The sequence below is a fragment of the Bombina bombina genome, chromosome 4 (genome assembly GCF_027579735.1).
Source record: "Bombina bombina isolate aBomBom1 chromosome 4, aBomBom1.pri, whole genome shotgun sequence".
Classification (NCBI taxonomy): domain Eukaryota; kingdom Metazoa; phylum Chordata; class Amphibia; order Anura; family Bombinatoridae; genus Bombina; species Bombina bombina.
Window position 1 is genome coordinate 35,244,431 of NC_069502.1, and position 6,069 is coordinate 35,250,499.

At 40.6% G+C, this 6,069-nt stretch overlaps 3 non-coding genes across 3 annotated transcripts; 2 read left to right on the forward strand and 1 right to left on the reverse strand.

Moving 5' to 3' along the window:
• The first annotated feature begins 1,012 nt into the window (after positions 1–1,012).
• Positions 1,013–1,084, forward strand: TRNAG-UCC (transfer RNA glycine (anticodon UCC)). The gene has a single exon. It is a non-coding gene; the product is annotated as a tRNA-Gly (tRNA).
• A 358-nt stretch (positions 1,085–1,442) lies between these two features.
• TRNAY-GUA (transfer RNA tyrosine (anticodon GUA)) lies at positions 1,443–1,531 on the forward strand. Its single transcript is given in 2 exon segments — positions 1,443–1,479; positions 1,496–1,531. It is a non-coding gene; the product is annotated as a tRNA-Tyr (tRNA).
• Positions 1,532–4,187: 2,656 nt separating this feature from the next.
• Positions 4,188–4,269, reverse strand: TRNAL-AAG (transfer RNA leucine (anticodon AAG)). Its single transcript has one exon. It is a non-coding gene; the product is annotated as a tRNA-Leu (tRNA).
• Positions 4,270–6,069: the final 1,800 nt, after the last annotated feature.

The following is a 6,069-nucleotide window of genomic DNA, read 5'->3' on the forward strand; positions in this document are numbered from 1 at the left end:
CCTTGTTCATTAGAGTTTATTAGACTGCTGTGTGCTGATTGGTGCAATATTGTTCATTACAGTTTATTAGTCTGCTGTGTGCTGATTGATGCAGTCTTGTTCATTAGAGTTTATTAGACTGCTGTGTGCTGATTGGTGCAGTCTTGTTCATTACAGTTTATCAGGCTGCTGTGTGCTGATTGGTACAGCCTTGCTCATTACAGTTTATTAGGTTGCTGTGTGCTGATTGGTGCAGCCTTGTTCATTACAGTTTATCAGGCTGCTGTGCGCTGATTGGTGCAGCCTTGTTCATTACAGTTTATCAGGCTGCTGTGTGCTGATTGGTGCAGTCTTGTTCATTACAGTTTATTAGGCTGCTGTGTGCTGATTGGTGCAGCCTTGTTCATTACAGTTTATCAGGCTGCTGTGCGCTGATTGGTGCAGCCTTGTTCATTACAGTTTATTAGGCTGCTGTGTGCTGATTGGTGCAGTCTTGTTCATTACAGTTTATTAGGCTGCTGTGTGCTGATAGGTGCAGCCTTGTTCATTACAGTTTATCAGGCTGCTGTGCGCTGATTGGTGCAGTCTTGTTCATTACAGTTTATTAGGCTGCTGTGTGCTGATTGGTGCAGTCTTGTTCATTACAGTTTATTAGGCTGCTGTGTGCTGATTGGAGCAGTCTTGTTCATTACAGCTTATTAGGCTGCTGTGTGCAGATTGGTGCAGTCTTGTTCATTACAGTTTATTAGGTTGCTGTGTGCTGATTGGTGCAGCCTTGTTCATTAAAGTTTATTAGGCTGCTGTGTGCTGATAGGTGCAGACTTGTTCATTAAAGTTTATTAGTCTGCTGTGTGCTGATTGATGCAGTCTTGTTACTATGTTATTATTTTTTATCTGTATGTTTTGTTTGCTGCTGTTTGGATTCAGTAAAGATTTGATGCAAAATATTTGCCTCCTATCTTGCCATAAAATACAGTCTATACACATTCTGCACCAAATTCATGAATGGTATAGAAGAAAATACCCATGGTAAGCGTTGGTGGTATAGTGGTGAGCATAGCTGCCTTCCAAGCAGTTGACCCGGGTTCGATTCCCGGCCAACGCAGCATTGTTTTAATTTGATTGATAAGATATTATTTAACGCACTGCAGGGCTACACTGATAATTTACTTTTTCTTGTTTAATATATGATAAATTAGCATTCTGAAAGTTTGTCAGTTTCTATACAGTGTATATATGTATAGATCATAAGTACAGACGGGTTCTCATGTCACAACCATGTTGTCATCGGATTCTGTATAACATAATTTACATTAAGCAGAATTGTTTAATACAAGCATGTGTTTATATAAATGAGTATACCTGCAAACATATTCAAAACTTATAAAAAAAAAAAAGTTTATTTAGAAAAAAATTCTTCATCTATATGTAGATAGAGACTCTGGGCATGTTACTATATGAATCCTTCGATAGCTCAGCTGGTAGAGCGGAGGACTGTAGAGTGTTAACTTCAGTAATCCTTAGGTCGCTGGTTCAATTCCGGCTCGAAGGAGAAATTTTATATTTCACTTAGTTTTTTTTATTAAGATTCTTTGCATGCATTTTATATTTCTTAATAAATTCTAAGACATATCCAAAGTTCTTAATCTGACAATAATACTGAAAATAAAATACATTATAATTAGTAAAACCCACATCTTAATTGTGAGGATTAAGTGATTTTTCAGCAAATAATTATATTACAATGATAACGTATGATGAACATTTTATCATACAATAGATAAAACATTATGAATAAAAATTAGATTCCCATACCGGGAGTTGAACACAGGAATCCTAACCACTACCATATGGGATAATAATGACAACATATTTCTGTGTTGTATGAGGTGTAATGACCTCTTCACATTCTGATGACTCACTACAAAAGTAAATATAAGGCTGCAATGACATTTAACTTAATGAGCATGAGCACAAATGTTAAAGGGACAGTAAACACCAAAAATGTTATTGTTTAAAAATATAGATGATCCCTTTTTTTTACCATTCCCCAGTTTTGCATAACAAACACTTATAGAAATATACTTTTTACCTCTGTATTTACCTGCTGACTGACCCCTTATCTCAGTGCTTTTGACATACTTACAGCAGCACAGCTAGAGGATAACACAGGTATACAGCAGCACAGCTAGAGGATAACACAGGTATACAGCAGCACAGGTAGAGAATAACACAGGTATACAGCAGCACAGCTAGAGGATAACACAGGTATACAGCAGCACAGGTAGAGAATAACACAGGTATACAGCAGCACAGGTAGAGAATAACACAGGTATACAGCAGCACAGGTAGAGGATAACACAGGTATACAGCAGCACAGCTAGAGAATAACACAGGTATACAACAGCACAGGTAGAGGATAACACAGGTATACAGCAGCACAGGTAGAGAATAACACAGGTATACAGCAGCACAGGTAGAGGATAACACAGGTATACAGCAGCACAGGTAGAGAATAACACAGGTATACAGCAGCACAGGTAGAGAATAACACAGGTATACAGCAGCACAGGTAGAGAATAACACAGGTATACAACAGCACAGGTAGAGGATAACACAGGTATACAGCAGCACAGGTAGAGAATAACACAGGTATACAGCAGCACAGGTAGAGAATAACACAGGTATACAACAGCACAGGTAGAGGATAACACAGGTATACAACAGCACAGGTAGAGAATAACACAGGTATACAGCAGCACAGGTAGAGAATAACACAGGCATACAGCAGCACAGCTAGAGGATAACACAGGCATACAGCAGCACAGGTAGAGAATAACACAGGTATACAGCAGCACAGGTAGAGGATAACACAGGTATACAGCAGCACAGCTAGAGGATAACACAGGTATACAACATCACAGCTAGAGGATAACACAGGTATACAGCAGCACAGGTAGAGGATAACACAGGTATACAGCAGCACAGGTAGAGAATAACACAGGTATACAGCAGCACAGCTAGAGGATAACACAGGTATACAGCAGCACAGGTAGAGAATAACACAGGTATACAGCAGCACAGGTAGAGGATAACACAGGTATACAGCAGCACAGGTAGAGGATAACACAGGCATACAGCAGCACAGGTAGAGGATAACACAGGCATACAGCAGCACAGGTAGAGGATAACACAGGTATACAGCAGCACAGGTAGAGGATAACACAGGTATACAGCAGCACAGGTAGAGAATAACACAGGTATACAGCAGCACAGGTAGAGGATAACACAGGTATACAGCAGCACAGGTAGAGTATAGCACAGGTATACAGCAGCACAGCTAGAGAATAACACAGGTATAAAGCAGCACAGCTAGAGAGGATAACACAGGTATACAGCAGCACAGGTAGAGGATAACACAGGTATACAGCAGCACAGGTAGAGAATAACACAGGTATAGGATAACACAGGTATACAGCAGCACAGGTAGAGTATAGCACAGGTATACAGCAGCACAGCTAGAGAATAACACAGGTATACAGCAGCACAGGTAGAGGATAACACAGGTATACAGCAGCACAGGTAGAGAATAACACAGGTAGAGGATAACACAGGTATACAGCAGCACAGGTAGAGGATAACCACGTCCTACAAAAAAAGTGAACAATTTTTTTTATTTGATCGCATTTGGCGGTGAAATGGTGGCATGAAATATACCAAAATGGGCCTAGATCAATACCTGGGTTGTCTTCTAAAATAATATATATACATTAGAAAAAGTGTGTTTTTTCATTGTTTTTTATAATATTTTATATATTTTTTTATAGTAAATTCTAAGATATGATGAAAATAACGGTATCTTTAGAATGTCCATTTAATGGCGAGAAAAACTGTATATAATATGTGTGGGTAAGAGGAAAATTACAGCTAAACACAAACACCGCAGAAATGTAAAAATAGCCCTGGTCCCAAACGGACAGAAAGTTAAAGTGCTCTGGTCACTAAAGGTTAAACTCACACACAGCAGGACAATGATGGGGCTCTTGCACACTCCACTCTAACATATGTGTGACCAATCTGACTACCAGTGACACGTGCAGCCTAAACAGAGTATAAGTGATAACAAAATATCTGTTTTCGTTAACAAAACTAGAAGGGCCCCTACATTCTAAACACTCACAGAAAAAAAAAATAGTATAAAAACAAATTGGCAGCGGTGGGATTTGAACCCACGCCCCCGAAGAGACTGGAGCCTTAATCCAGCGCCTTAGACCGCTCGGCCACGCTACCATAAGAAGCATTTTGAATTTGCGTTTTATAAACCCAGTATACAACCGTATAGTTATTAGATACATGTGTTGGTGTCTGTACACTTTTAGGAGCCACTATTGAGCACCAAGGCTGTGCATTTTGCAGAGTTATAGGATGTGTACCCAGTCCAGTTTGAGAGTGCAGTCTATTTCACTGTTTTACATTTACATATATATATATATATATATATATATATATATTCATTATATGTACATACTTAGCATATAAATGCCTTTTAAGAGTAATTACCTTTAAAAAAAGTTTCACTTGTATTTCAGTCTGCTGTTTTTGTTCAAGATACTGTGCTTATCTAGAAGGAGAAACTGTCTGAGAGAATCTACACTTAATTTTTTAGAAAGATTGTTAGAAAGATTGTTTAGAAAGATTGTTAAATAACACAAATTCTACAAAATATGATTGACATAACACGTAGACTAACTGTTTAATTGTCGCCTTTGGATGGAGCTGTAAACACTTAGTAACTGCGGGGTGTTCATAGAGGACGGAGTCACGTATGAAATGCATGTCTGGCTTGCGAACTAGAGAGAGCGCTAGCCAGTCGGCCTCAAGCTGCCTGAATTCTAGGACGGAAAGAACAGCGATACCGGCCGGACATTGACTCGCAGACATCAGAGTCGGCTGCAAAACCCGTTTAAGGAGCCGGAATAAACCTTGTAACAAAGGCCGTATGCTCTGAGAAAGGAGACTTCCTCCAGACCAGGTGTGAATCCCACACCAACTACCTACATACAAAGCTATAAGGGATAAACCTCCTATTACGTCCTTCTGTTTTACCTTACCACCCCCCAAATAAAGACACAACAACTGAGTTGGGAAAAGACCGGTCACGTTTATTAAAACGTAAAACTTTAACAAAACTATTAGTTTCCTAGGCAACTCTTTTAACTTGCACTTTGTAAAAGTTCTATAACTCTTGGCGGCACATAGCCCTATCTAACTATCCCCTACCAACAGCCGGTCAAAGCCCCATACGGTACCTACAGCGTAGCATGGATTGCTGACGCTTCTTAGCATAGAATGGATGTAAATTTGTTGAGCTCTTCGGCCATACTTTGAGGAGGGGAACCCCTAGGCCGGCACCTAGCGGGCGTCACCCCTCCCCATTTCCCCAACGCTGTCACTCATCATTCCGACTGCTCGCTCCAGGGCTATGACCGACCGCCAGCTAGGGCACCACCACCAACCCAGAAGAGCGACCCCCACCAACTTGTCATACAACCCGCTGGTTAAGGGTGGTGGACTAAATTAAAGCATGGGCTTACAGAGCTGATTCAACTAAACCTACCCAAGCCAGGGAAGAAACCCTACCACTATGCCACCTTCAGCTCCTTGCCGCCAACTTCTGCTTCCTCAGGGACGGGCGGGCGGGAAAATCCTCTCGAAGTCTGGAAGCAGGAAAAAGAGGCAGAGACCACTGCAACATGGACCTATAAAGGTAAGCACACTCTCCGCCCCTCAGATTGCAAAAAAGTAACAACAATATCCCTGGCAAACTCCAGACTTCTACTCAGTTAACCCTTAATTTTGTTACAGCCCCACTAGAGGGCCCTCCACTGTCATAAGGGATAAACCTCCTGTTTTACCTTACCAACCCCCAAATAAAGACACAACAACTGAGTTGGGAAAAGACCGGTCACGGTCACGTTTATTAAAACGTAAAACTTTAACAAAACTATTAGTTTCCTAGGCAACTCTTAACTTGAACTTTGTAAAAGTTCTATAACTCTTGGCGGCACATATCCCTATCTAACTATCCCC